Source organism: Geotrypetes seraphini, chromosome 10 (genome assembly GCF_902459505.1).
Source record: "Geotrypetes seraphini chromosome 10, aGeoSer1.1, whole genome shotgun sequence".
NCBI classification, from domain to species: domain Eukaryota; kingdom Metazoa; phylum Chordata; class Amphibia; order Gymnophiona; family Dermophiidae; genus Geotrypetes; species Geotrypetes seraphini.
The window spans coordinates 140,623,829-140,638,041 of NC_047093.1; the positions used below are offsets into that span (position 1 = coordinate 140,623,829).

The window sequence follows — 14,213 nt, forward strand, 5'->3', positions numbered from 1 at the left end:
AAACAGAAACATGACGGCAGATAAAGGCCAAATGGCCCATCCAGTCTGCCCATCCACAGTAACCATTATCTCTTTCTCTCCCTATTGGCTAAGACTCTTAACATTTGCATCTCCTCTTCCTATAGGCTAAGGCTCTGTGCACCTGCATTGTGAGGTCATAGAGCTGCCCATCTGCAGTAACCATTATCTCCTCCTCTCCCTATTGGCTAAGACTCTTAACATTTGCATCTCCTCTTCCTATAGGCTAAGGCTCTGTGCACCTGCATTGTGAGGTCATAGAGCTGCCCATCCGCAGTAACCATTATCTCTTTCTCTCTCTGAGAGTTCCCATGTGCCTATCCCAGGCCCTTTTGAATTCAGACACAGTCTCTGTCTCCACCACCTCTTCCGAGAGACTGTTCCACGCATCTACCACCCTTTCCCTAAAAAAGTATTTCCTTAGATTACTCCGGAGCCTATCGCCTCTTAACTTCATCCTATGCCCTCTCATTCCAGAGCTTCCCTTCAAATGAAAGAGCCTCGACTCATGCGCATTTACATCACGTAGGTATTGAATCGTCTCTATCATATCTCCCCTCTCCCTATTGGCTAAGGCTCTTAACATTTGCATCTCCTCTTCCTATAGGCTAAGGCTCTGTGCACCTGCATTGTGAGGTCATAGAGCTGCCCATCTGCAGTAACCATTATCTCCTCCTCTCCCTATTGGCTAAGACTCTTAACATTTGCATCTCCTCTTCCTATAGGCTAAGGCTCTGTGCACCTGCATTGTGAGGTCATAGAGCTGCCCATCCACAGTAACCATTATCTCTTTCTCTCTCTGAGAGATCCCACGTGCCTATCCCAGGCCCTTTTGAATTCAAACACAGTCTCTGTCTCCACCACCTCTTCCGAGAGACTGTTCCACGCATCTACCACCCTTTCCCTAAAAAAGTATTTCCTTAGATTACTCCGGAGCCTATCACCTCTTAACTTCATCCTATGCCCTCTCATTCCAGAGCTTCCTTTCAAATGAAAGAGACTCGATTCATGCACATTTTTATATTAGGTGGGTATTTAAATGTTTCTATCATATCTCCCCTCTCCCGCCTTTCCTCCAAAGTATACAGATAGGTCTGTCCCTATACGCCTTATCATGAAGGCCACACATCATTTTAGTAGCCTTCCTCTGGACCGACTCCATCCTTTTTATATCTTTTTGAAGGTGCGGCCTCCAAAATTGTACACAATATTCTAAATGAGATCTCACCAGAGTCTTATACAGAGGCATCAATACTTCCTTTTTCCTATTGGCCATAACTCTCCCTATGCAACCTAGCATCCTTCTAGCTTTCGCCATCACCTTTTCAAGCCCTGAATATGTATACCCTAGAGGAAAGGAGAGACAGGGGAGATATGATTCAGACGTTCAAATACTTAAAGGGTACTAACGTAGAACAAAATCTTTTCCAGAGAAAGGAAAATGGTAAAACCAGAGGACATAATTTGAGGTTGAGGGGTGGTAGATTCAGGGGCAATGTTAGGAAATTCTACTTTACGGAGAGGGTGGTGGATGCCTGGAATGCGCTCCCGAGAGAGGTGGTGGAGAGTAAAACTGTGACTGAGTTCAAAGAAGCATGGGATGAACACAGAAGATTTAGAATCAGAAAATAATATTAAATATTGAACTAGGCCAGTACTGGGCAGACTTGCACGGTCTGTGTCTGTGTATGGCCGTTTGGTGGAGGATGGGCTGGGGAGGGCTTCAATGGCTGGGAGGGTGTAGATGGGCTGGAGTAAGTCTTAACAGAGATTTCGGCAGGTGGAACCCAAGCAAAGTACCGGGTAAAGCTTTGGATTCTTGCCCAGAAATAGCTAAGAAGAAAAAAAAATAAATAAATAAATTTTTAATTGAATCAGGTTGGGCAGACTGGATGGACCATTCGGGTCTTTATCTGCCGTCATCTACTATGTAACCTGATTGGCCACCTTAAGATCACCACATGCAATCACACCTAAGTTCCGCTCTTCAAGTTTATTAGGATTTTATATACCGCCTATCAAGGTTATCTAAGCGGTTTTTACAATCAGGTACTCAAGCATTTTCCCTGTCTGTCCCGGTGGGCTCACAATTTATCTAATGTACCTGGGGCTATGGAGGACTGCGTAACTTGCCCAGGGTCACAAGGAGCAGCGCGGGATTTGAACCCACAACCCCAGGGTGCTGAGGCTGTAGCTCCAGCCACTGTGCCACACACTCGTGCACTTAAGTTCTTCACCCCCTAAACTGTACCGTTCCCTGGGGTTTTTGGAGCCCAAATGCATGGCCTTGCATTTCTTAGCATTAAATTTTAGCTGCCAAATTTCAGACCATTCTTCAAGCTTCGCCGTAATGGATAAGAGCACGGTATTGACTGACAGATTCAGGTGCCCTGAGTTTTCCTGTACTTTCTTTCGTGGGTTGCTAGGGTCAGCACCCCTCTCTGCCATTCTCCAGCACCCTTCCGGAGACAAGCATTATTGAGCCGAGATGCTCAGTAGCCAAATCTCTGTTTGCTCTTTTGCTGAGGGAACTGAATTTGTAGAATAGGAAATTCTCATACGGTGCCAGCTACCAGTGTGGAATTAGAACTCGGAGCTCTAAAATAATGCAGGGCTGTTTGAGAGCTCAGCTGTTTGTGCGGTCTGATGCTCAAAGAGGATCTTACGGAGGCATATTTGGCGGAGTTTGGTTGCATTGTCTGGGTCTCTTTTCTGAAACAAGACAAGCGTCATATTTCCACTGTATCCGTCACCCAAATTATAATGTCCCCCATCCTTGCCTGTAGGTGAGTTGTGGAAAAATAAAATGGGAGGACATCAGAGCAAAGGGAGTTTGTAAACATTGACTTTTACTAGAAGAACCGGTTCTGAAATGGATTCTGCACCTGAGGGCTTCTTTTCCACCCTAAATTCATACAATTAAAAAAAAGGGGAAAGTTACCCTGTGAAGTATGTCAGCACCTGCTGTACCGGATTCTGCCCTGCCTGCGTTCCGGATTCAAACCTTCCTCTTGCCCAACATGGCACATCCCAGAATACACACAAGACTCAAGGTGGCTTACAGACGCATCAGTACTTCAGCAAGTCTCTTCCCCAAAGAGCTTACAGCTCTGATAGCAGCAGGAAAGAATGTGACAGTGCATCCGCAGAGAAAGTGTGACTTGAACTTTGGCCCTCAGCACTGCGCTACCCCTTCATCCCCAAGAGCTGGGCTATAGCTGTTCTCCCTCCCCCTAGCTGTCTCCCAAAATCTTTCCTTCCATTACCAAAGTTTACAGGAGGTGTAATAATTATCCCTCTGGTTTAATGTCCCTGTGTGAATTTAATATTTGCTCTCTGGCTCCTGCTTCCACCCCCACCCCCCCCATCCACTCATATCTGCTTCCATTTCCAGACTGACAGCCGCTTTTTTTTTATTCTGGTACTGCAGAGCAACAATTGGCAGCAGAAGCTCAGGATGTGTTCTGTCATAAAATGTAAAGTTCTCCCCTCTCTGCCTTCCCCCCCCCCCCCCCCCCAACATACGATGATGCCCATGATTCCATCTGGTACCTCTGTTTTCTAATTTCAAACCCTTTTCCCTTTCTCTGTTCCTGCAGCGTGATAATGGCAAAGGAAGCTCAGAATGTGTTGTCATTCGATTCTTCTGGGTGCTTTCTGTATGTGGCATACTCTTTCCGGCTAAATGTAATGAATCTTTAAAAGGACCAATCTGCATAGACTCTAAACAAATCCAAATCAAACCTAAAGTTAAATTACTAGGAATCATCCTCGATAAAGACCTCACCTATCACGACCAAATCAGTGCAGTTACCTAAAAATGCTTCTATAAACTTCGACTAATTCGCTCTATGATCTCCATTCTTGAACCGGCTTCCATCCAAACCCTAATTCATTCCTTGATTATTTCGCACGTAGATGACATCACCCAAAAAGAAACCCATCGAGTGCAACTAATTCAAAATACCGCCACCAAGCTTATTCACAATGCTACTACATGAAGCCCATTGGCTTCCTGTTCCGCATCGAATAACTGATAACATTCTTCGACTCGTATTCAAGATTAAACTTGTACACTCCCCATCATCCTCTCTAATAAAACCCTAAGCGCGCATGCGCACTTAGGAGGCCATAATCCCTGCCACCGTGATGTGTGCTTCCGTGGCCGTATTCTATTTGCGGCGTGTGCAGCGGTTTCAGCGGGTTGGAAGCCGGCCTCAACGAAAAAAAAATAAACAACGCCGGCCCACACGAAAAAAAACCCCCGCTGCCCATGGAGACAAACAGGAAGCGAAGGACCGCTGCACGCAGTCGCGCAATCAACTCTAACGTACGTTGGGGGGGAGGGAAATCGAGCACCCTGGAGCAGGAGGACAGGGAGAGAATGTGAGCGTTGGAGATAGCTCCACATAAGGAGCCGCTGCAGGCACCCTGGCAACGGGAAGAGGAGGAGATGGCCCGATGATAGGGAGAGACCACTGGAATTTGGAACAAATGGTGCTGCTGGACGGGGGAAAGGTAAAAGGAAGGGATAATGGCTACTGTTGGACAGGGGGAGCATGGAAGGGGTGCTTTTGAACGGGGGGAGGTAAAAGTTAGGAAGAAGCGCTACTGCTGCACAGGGGGAGCAGGGAGGAGGTGCTGCTGGACAGGGGGGAGGTAAAAGGAAGGGAAAAGGCCTACTGCTAGACAGTGAGAGCAGAGAAGGGGGGGGGGATGTTGCTGGACAGGGGGGAGAAAAAAGTAAGAAAGAAGGGCTGCTAGCACCCGTTAATGTAACGGGCTAAAAAACTAGTTCCTTGATAAACATCTCATTCCATATGTTTCTCTTCGGGCCCTGAGTTCTGCTGATCAGAATCTGCTGGCTGTTCCGTCACTCACAGAACTTTTCTACACTCGAAACACTATCTTCTCCGTCACAGGCCCCTCCTTCTGGAATGCAATGCCATCACACCTTCGATCGGAAAACTCTCTTGACAGATTCAAAATCAAACTAAAAACCTTTTTATTTCAAGACGCATACCAAAATTTAAGATAAGATCCTTTCTCCATCCATATTTAACGGTTAAAGAGAACCGCTTTTAAGAAGCGACCCCCCCTTCCCTATTTGTCCTCTCCCTTCCCCTTCTTACCTCTTTTTATTTTTAGGTTGGCTTCGATGTAATTTGGAATCTTCCCCTTCCCCAGTACCTATTGTATCAACTTTGTCCATATCTTTGTCCTGTCATTATGTTGTCCTATTTTACTTTTTTTAAAATTTCTTTTTTAAAACTCCAATTTTAGCAATTGTAAAACTGTCCAGATATTTGTTTGAGGGTCAGTATATCAAACTGTAAATAATGGAGAAACTTTGTACGTCTGCCTTGTGATACCCCTGTGTTGCTCCCTGTGTGCAAAAAAGAAGGATAAGCGAGATGCCACTTCAGGTGAACGATTTAAAAAAACTTTATTATTTATTTATTTTTCTATACCGTTCTGCCAGGGGAGCTCAGAACGGTTGTACTCAAGCAGTTTTTCCCTCTCTGTCCTGGTGAGCTCACAATATATCTAACATACCTAGGGCAGTGGGGGGATTAAGTAACTTGCCCAGGGTAATAAGGATTTGAACCCACAACCTCGGGGTGCTGAGGCTGGAGTTTTAACCATTGCACCACACTCTCCTCTCCTTTTAATAAAGACTTATGAGACCGTATAATAAAGGTTGTTTTTTTAAAATTGTACACCTGAACTGACATCTCGCTTGCGCTTTTATTTTCGATTTGGATTCTCTCGTTGGGCGTGTTCTTTTCTTTTCTGTGTTGTTTGATCCCTGTGTGGGCATGCTTCTAACCCGTGGTTACCGGTTCACTAGTTAACATCATGTCTTCACGCTACTTAGTTTGTCTTCTGTAGAGCAGAAATAGATAACAAACCTTAGGAAGTGTTCTTCCAGAAGCAAATGTCACATGGCAGACTCATGACCTCAACTAATTCTCTGTTGGGAAAATACTGTAGTATCATGTGATTTGGGGATCGGTTTCTTTCGGCTCTGAATATAGCTTGCAGGTCGATATTCAAAAGCATTTCTGCAGTTAGCATCCCTAAGGGCTTGATTCTCTAAAGCAGTGTTTTTCAACCTTTTTACGCCTTTGGACTGGCAGAAATAAAAGAATTATTCTGTGGACCGTCATCAGTCCGTGGACCCGCGGTTGAAGAATACTGGGTTAAGTCGTGGGCCGGACCCCGCCCATCTCTACCCAATCTCCACCCCAGACCCCGCCCCCGTAATAGTACTAATTGCACCTTGCACGTCCCGTGCCTCATCTGGAAGCCTTCCCTCTGATGTTGCAACGTCAGAGAGAAGGCTTCCAATTCAGGCGCAGGATGCCCGTAGGAGCCACTGCCCGTGGCTTTGTGCACTGAATCAGTTAGGAAGAGGGAGCTGGCTCGAAGATAACGCCACATCGATCGCACTGTGGACCGGCGGTTGAAGAACACTGTTTTGGGCCTGATGCACGTGTTGGCCCTGTGGACCGGCAGGAAATTTCTGTGGACCGGCACAGGTCCATGGACCGGTGGTTGAAGAACACTGCTCTAAAGGATGCCGATCTCGGTGGCGATCACGTGTCAAGTCACACATCGGTTTTCTGTGGAGAATCGCGTCTACATATACTAATAGACGCCTTAAATGTAGGCCAGCATTTTACAGGCCTACATTTAAGGCATCTGTCTTGTGCCTATGGAGACACATAGGGCTCTTTTTAGAAGGTGCGCTAGCGTTTTTAACGCACGCACCGGATTAGCACACGCTATCCGAAAAACTACCGTCTGCTGAAGAGGAGGCGGTAGCGGCTAGCGCACGCTATTCCACACGTTAAGGCCCTAACGCGCCTTTGTAAAAGGAGCCCATAGGGATGCTTAGAAATGACCAAGGCCACTTCTGGTGGAGACCATGCCCCCGCCACGCCTTGGGGATCTATAAGCATCTCTAGGCTTCTCTTTAGGTGCGTGACATACCCTTACATGTAGGCGTCCTTCACCGCCTGCATTAAAAAAAAAAGTGCATCCCGATTGGCTGTGGGACAGCGGTAGGACGCCTACCACCGCCTACTCTTCCTCGATTTTCATAGGAATTCTTCATTTTCTGCCACGGCTCCCACTCTCTGGAATTCTCTGCCTTTTTATCTCCGTTCATTTCAAGACACAACTAAAGGCATACTACTTCTCCTTGGCTTTCTGTTCTTAATCTTCTAGGTAACCTTTCTCTAAAGTTCCATCTTTGGCTTTATATCAACTAACGTGGCCAGAACTAACTTTAGTTTTTTTCCCTTCCCGTATTGTTCATTCCTTCCCTTTCCCCAATCTTTTTTGTTTGTTTATTGTAAGCTACCGACTCCATCCTTTCCTCGTATTTCCTACTTGGTTTGATTGTTTAACTGTTTTTTTTTTATGTTCCCTACCCTATTTAATTTTTATATTTACTTTTTAAAAAAAAACTTTTATTGAAAACCACTTAGATTTACCCTTGCTTTTATATTAGATCAGGTGTCTCTACTGAGCCCTGGTCTTTAAATTCTCTGTTGCTTATTATTCCCCCCCTCCCTACCGTTTTTTTTCCCTTATATGTCTTCGTTACTATTTTTAAATTTGTATTTCTTTTCCTATTCCCTTCCTCTTGTATCATTTGTTTTGTCATGTTAGTCATATTTACATTGTCTGTTTCCCTTTGATTATTGTAATTTAATATTTTAATGTTTTGTACATCGCTTAGAATGCGGAATAAGCGATTAATCAAATACTTAATAAACTTGGAAATTTGGATATTTGCGGTATATTAAATAAATTGAACTTGAACTACAATCGCGATGCCCGATTGTAGAATCAACCCCTAAGGGCCTCTTTTACAAAGCCGCACCAGTGGCTGCCGCGTGGCAACAGCCCCGAAGCCCTTTAAATCTCCGTAAAAGAGGCCCTAAGTGTCTTTTTAAAATTTGGGCCTGGCTAAGGGCTAAATTTAAGGCAAACAGCTCAAGGTCAAGCCAAAATGTCATCCTTTGCATTACAAGAGGGGTCGGTGCATTGCAGAGGTTGGACCAAAAGTTAGCCGGATTCGGGCGATATTGGCTGAGCACTGAGATCTTCTGCAGTTAAAAGCAGTAGAGGCAGTTCTGAATAAATAAAAATAAATCAGACATGATGAAAAGTGGATAAATTATATCTGCTCATCTCAATAAATCAAGATAGATTACATTACATTTCTCTGTTCGGCCAGCAAGGTAAAATGTTCATCGGAGAATCTACCTCGCTGGCCTGCGCTAAAAACCTCTAGTGACGTTTAGTAAAAGGAGCTCATTAATGCTAAGATGCCCATAGGAATATAATGGATATCTTAGCATATAGCGTGCGCTAATAATAATAATAATAATAATAACAGTTTATATACCACAATACCGTTAAGTTCTATGAGGTTTACAATAGATTAAGCGAGGTACAAATTGATTGAATTTAAGAGGGGGGAAGAGGAGAGTTAATAGGACCGGAAATGCGTTGTTGAGGAGAAAGAGATTAATAGGACAGAAGAATCACTATGGAGGAGAAAGAAGAAGAGTGGAGAAAAAAATTAACAGGACAGAGGAATCACTATGGAGGAGAAAGAAGAAGAGTGGAGAAAGAAATTAACAGGACAGAGGAATCACTATGGAGGAGAAAGAAGAAGAGTGGAGAAAGAAATTAACAGGACAGAGGAATCACTATGGAGGAGAAAGAAGAAGAGTGGAGAAAGAAATTAACAGGACAGAGGAATCACTATGGAGGAGAAAGAAGAAGAGTGGAGAAAGAAATTAACAGGACAGAGGAATCACTATGGAGGAGAAAGAAGAAGAGTGGAGAAAGAAATTAACAGGACAGAGGAATCACTATGGAGGAGAAAGAAGAAGAGTGGAGAAAGAGATTAACAGGACAGAGGAATCACTATGGAGGAGAAAGAAGAAGAGTGGAGAAAGAAATTAACAGGACAGAGGAATCACTATGGAGGAGAAAGAAGAAGAGTGGAGAAAGAAATTAACAGGACAGAGGAATCACTATGGAGGAGAAAGAAGAAGAGTGGAGAAAGAAATTAACAGGACAGAGGAATCACTATGGAGGAGAAAGAAAAAGAGTGGGTCAGTTGTCGAGATACTTTAGGAACAGTTGAGTTTTTAATGCTTGCAAAATTGGTTAGCGCACCTTAATGAAAGGACCCCAAAGTAAAATTCTGGAATCTCGCGGCACACCCCGAATCTCTTCAAGGCACACATTTTGAAAGACACCGGTGTAGATGTAGTAGAAAACATAGTAGGAATATTAATTTGCAAGAGAAGATTGTATTTCATAATTCTAATGAGTGGCCATTATTTTTTTGCATAAAAAGGAGTGGTTTTTTTAGATTGCTTACTTTAAAGTTTAATAATACTTTGTGTATGTCATATATGGATGAGACAATCAAATCTCAATAGATAAAGTACATTATGGGGATCTTTTTATTAAGGTGCCCTAACCGATTTAGCACTCGCTAAATGCTAAGATGCCCATCCGCTATAATAAAACTCTTAGCGCGCATGCACACTTCAAATTCGGTGGGTCCGTGATCCGTGGCGCCGTGCCCGCGCATGTGTAGTGCCTGCCTCAGCTGATTTCCTGCCCCGATCTCCGACCTTAGCTGATTTCCTGCCCCGATCTCCGACGCCGATTCACTTCCTGCCTTCTGACTAGCTGTCGCTGCTGGGACGCCTCTTCTTCTTACTCCAGCAGCCACGGTTTCAACAAGCAGCCGTGGGCCATTTGCTAGGCCGGCCCACTTCGATAATGCGATTCGAGCTGGCCTAGCAAAAGCCCCGAGGCTGCCCGGCCTAGCGGATGCTGAACAGGGGGAGCAGGGAAGGGGTGCTGCTGGATAGGGGGGAGTTAAAAGGAAAGGAGAAGGGCTACTGCTGGACAAGGGCGCAGGGAAGGGGTGCTGCTGGACAGGGGGGAGGTAAAAGGAAGGGAGAAGGGCTACTGCTGGACAGGGGGAGCAGGGAATGGGTGTGACTGGATGGGGTGAGAGAAAGAAAGACAGACAGACAGCGGACAGGGAGAGAGACAGAAATAAAGACAGACATAAAAAAAGAAAGAGGGCAGGGAGAGAGAAAGAAAGACAGACATAAAGAAAGAAAGGCCTAAGTCTACACATCTATTCTAGCAACCGTTAATGTAACGGGTTAAAAAACTAGTAGAACTGTTATGGATGTCTTAGCATTTAGTGCGTGCTAAATCAGTTAGCACACCTTAATAAGAGGACCCCTATATTAATTGCATGCAAAGTTGTGTTTATGTGACTATTTCTGGGGAAGGGGGTCCATAGCTTTCATCAGATTCTTAAAGGGGACTAAAAAAAAAAAAAGTTAAGAATCACTGCTCTAAAGAGTTCTTAAATATTTTTCAATTATAATCAAAAAGGGAGGGGGTTAATATTTTATATTATGATGATCGATTATAGGATTCCAAGTGTATTTGAATGCTTTATTGATAAATGTCAATATTGTACTTGATTTAAGATTTGAAATGAATAAAGATTTTTAAAAAAAGAGTTCTTAAATAAATGTGTTTTTAATAATCTCCTAAATGTCATGTAATTGTTCTGCTCTTATTAAAAAAAAAAAGGAGCCTTACTCCAAATCGTGGGTGCCTGATTTAAAAAAAAAAAAGGCCTAGACTAGTGACCTATCTGTTCTGGACTTGGAAACTTAGGGGTCCTTTTACTAAGGCGCTTTAGGGCACGCTGCATATTAACGTGTACTAAACGCTAACACGTCCATAGGATATGATGGATGCGTTAGCGTTTAGCACTCATTACAACGGCTAGCGCACCTTAGTAAAAGGACCCCTTAGACCAGGGGTGTCCAACCTGTGGCCCCGTGAAGTATTTGGGGGGCGATGCAGTGTTTTCCTCTGCTGCCCCCAGGTGTTCACCATCTTGCTGGCTCCCTCCTCTGTCTTGCTGCAGCATTTGCGCAGCCCCCAGAAACATTTTTTGCGGCCAGTGCGGCCCAGGGAAGCCAAAAGGTTGGACACCCCTGCCTTAGACTCGCTTTTACTAAGCACCTCTGACGCTCATAGAATTCCTACGAGCGTCACAGCATTTAGTGCTTGGGGCCATGGTAGAAACCTCTACCATGGCTTAGTAAAAAAAAAAAAAAAAAAAAAAGGGGGTGGTTTAATAACATAACAAATTTATTTATATATCACAACACCTTGTAGATCTATGAGGTTTACTCCTCCAGCACAAACGTGAAATGTTGATTTCTACTCTCTCACCTCTATCTACCAAAATTCTCACCAAATGGGCATTGTTTACAGAGTACTTGAATTCTCTATAATTTATCACTCTCACTGCATCTCTTATCTCCTTCTTTATTTCTTACTTACTTACTTGTTGCTTATTCCTATCTTTTTCTTCTTCTTCTTCCTTCCTTTTCTTTTTTCCAGGCCTCTGAGGATCTCTTTCCCTCTTCCTTATCTTTCTTGCCCCTCTCCTCTTCCTCCCTTTCCTAGATAGCTTCTCCTTTCCCTCCTACTGATTCTAATTTTGCCCTTCCTCCTTTTTTTTCTTTCCTTTCCTCCCCTGTCTACTCATCCTTCTTTTTTCTGTCCCTACCTGTATTAGATTTGGGATTATTGAGTATTATATATTATACCCCTTCCTCACTTACGTTGATGCACTTTTCATATGACACCAACACTTTGTCTGTACATTATTGACTATTGTACTTTTCTTGTGTACCATTTTCCCTTTTGCATTTGTATTTTGTAAAACTTTCAATAAATTTTCAAGGGAAAAAAAAAAAAAAAGAATCGATAATATAAAAATTCTTACAAAAATTTAAGAAATAGGTACGTTGTCAGAGATTTCCTAAAATGTAAATAGGAAGAGGAACCAAGAACCGGACGCTTGATTGCCGCTTGATATGAGAAAAGCCTCTGAAAATACCTTTTGCGTGTACAGCCCTTGACGGAACTGTAAACAAGGCAGAAACACGCGCAGAGCACCTTGAATTAGCACATGCAAAAAGGTCAACAAGATAATTAGTGGTGAGACCTGTGGCGTAGTATTAAACAGATTTCGAGAGTGATGACCCGTTCTCCCTGATTAAAAAGAATTGGCCTCCAATATATGCAAAGAAGATAATCCATAGACTGTAGTATTTTAAAAACCATTATATGGGTTTTAAAATGAATTTGGGCAGTATCAGGGAGGCAGTGCAGAACTGTCCTATCGGATTTAGATAAAGAAAATATGAACCTTTAGGTTGCTCTGAAGTCTTTTCAAAAGATATTTAGAACAACCTAGATACACTGGTAATCAATTTGGGGATAATATAGTGGCCTGCACCAGAAGAATAGATGCCAATTCCTCAAAATATTTACGGATCACCCTCAGCCTTCTTAGCATAACATTAGCGACACTGATTAAACACATCCTGAGCTTCCTCTGCCATTACCACTCTGAAAGCAATGGGAGTAAAACCCAGATGTCTCAATCCGTCCTCCTTTTTCTGGAGCCATATGTTACCTACTCTGCAGTAACATCTCTTGACTATTGACACTCATTTCTAAGTGAAAATGGGTATTTAAAACCAATGACATCTGCTTTCCCTTGGGATCCAAGGGTGAGATCACTAGACAGAAGAAAGGCCGGGATTTAGGGAGGGTGTGTTCACTGTTTGCAAACACTGTGCTACCCTCAGTGAACACCCCCCCCCCTCCCAAACTGTCAGTGAGAAATTGATGAAGATGAATATATGACACCTAATATCTCTCACTAAGCCTCCATCTGTCTTGTTAAAAAGGCAATGTCAATTCCACAATCTTTAGCAATGGCCCCACAGTCATTCCTTTTATTGTAAACTGTGAATATAGCACAGACAGCTGAAGGATAGGTCTTCACCAGAGCCCTATGCAGGAGTGACGCTGATACTCACAGAGCATGAATACAGTACGGACAGAAGGAAGAGCAGATTTTCAACAGAGCCCCATGCAGGAGTCACGCTGATACACACAGAGTATGAATACAGCACGGACAGCTGAAGAGCAGATCTTCAACAGGGCCCCATGCAGGAGTCACGCTGATACACCCAGAGCATGAACACAGCATGGACAGCTGAAGAGCAGATCTTCAATAGGGCCCCATGCAGGAGTCACGCAGATACACACAGAGCGTGAATACAGCACGGACAGCTGAAAAGCAGATCTTCAACAGAGTCCACTGCTGACATCACACTGATACACACAAAAGTATGGATACAGCATGGACGGCTGAAGCACAATCCTCTCTCACACTTTTGCACACGGTGCTGAGTTTTGCATAGCGATTTCCATTTTGTTTGTGCATTTAGTCGACATAACTCCCCTGTGCACTTACTAACTTAAAAGCTTTGGATCAGATTCAGAAATGTCCACTGTTTTAAGACCAAGCTACAGAACTTAGACACCTCGCTTCTAGCATGGTGCAGTCGGACAGCACTCCTTCCACCTAACTCACTGTCTGTCCATCTAGTTGCTCTGGCCATGTATTCATGCCCAATACATTTATATAAATTTATTAATCTCCTTCCTGAAGCTCAAAGTTCTGGCCAAGAAGAGAGAGCTGGCTCGTTCACGTGTAACATATTCCATACCGACCCTTTGACGGGGCATTCAACCATGCCAGAAGCCAGCAGACAGCCACAGCAAACTCTGGCAAGTGTGTACAGGGCTTGAAGTGGCCCCAGGTGGGCCACTGTTAGGATGGCATTCCCTTGAACCCAGCTGGCATGCATGGACCAAAACCCCTGAAACACACAGATACATAACCCTCCCTAGAAGAATGATACGACTTGTTCTAACACATCAAATCCCGTGACTCCCCCCTTTATCACCTTCCCCGCACAAATCATATGTCAAACATCACTGGTTTGCTAACTTCAAAGACTGGGTGAGAGCCTTAATATCATGATAGTAACAGCTGTGCCCACAGGAATGCATACTGCCACGTGCCTAGTTGAATGGGCACAGATATGACCAAGGAAACAAGCAGAGGTAGCCCTTTTTAGACAAGATATGTTTTGCAAAAAAGTACCTCTATTCATGTGAACATTTCTCCAGCCCTCCCCCCCCCCCCCCCCACACACACACATATATTTACACACATGGCAGGATTT

At 43.9% G+C, this 14,213-nt stretch overlaps 1 protein-coding gene across 1 annotated transcript in view; it reads right to left on the reverse strand.

Moving 5' to 3' along the window:
• The window catches only part of LOC117368690 (cytoplasmic phosphatidylinositol transfer protein 1-like), a 39,019-nt gene that overhangs the window by 24,356 nt on the left and 450 nt on the right, over positions 1–14,213 (reverse strand). The gene's annotated exons all lie outside the window — the stretch shown is intronic.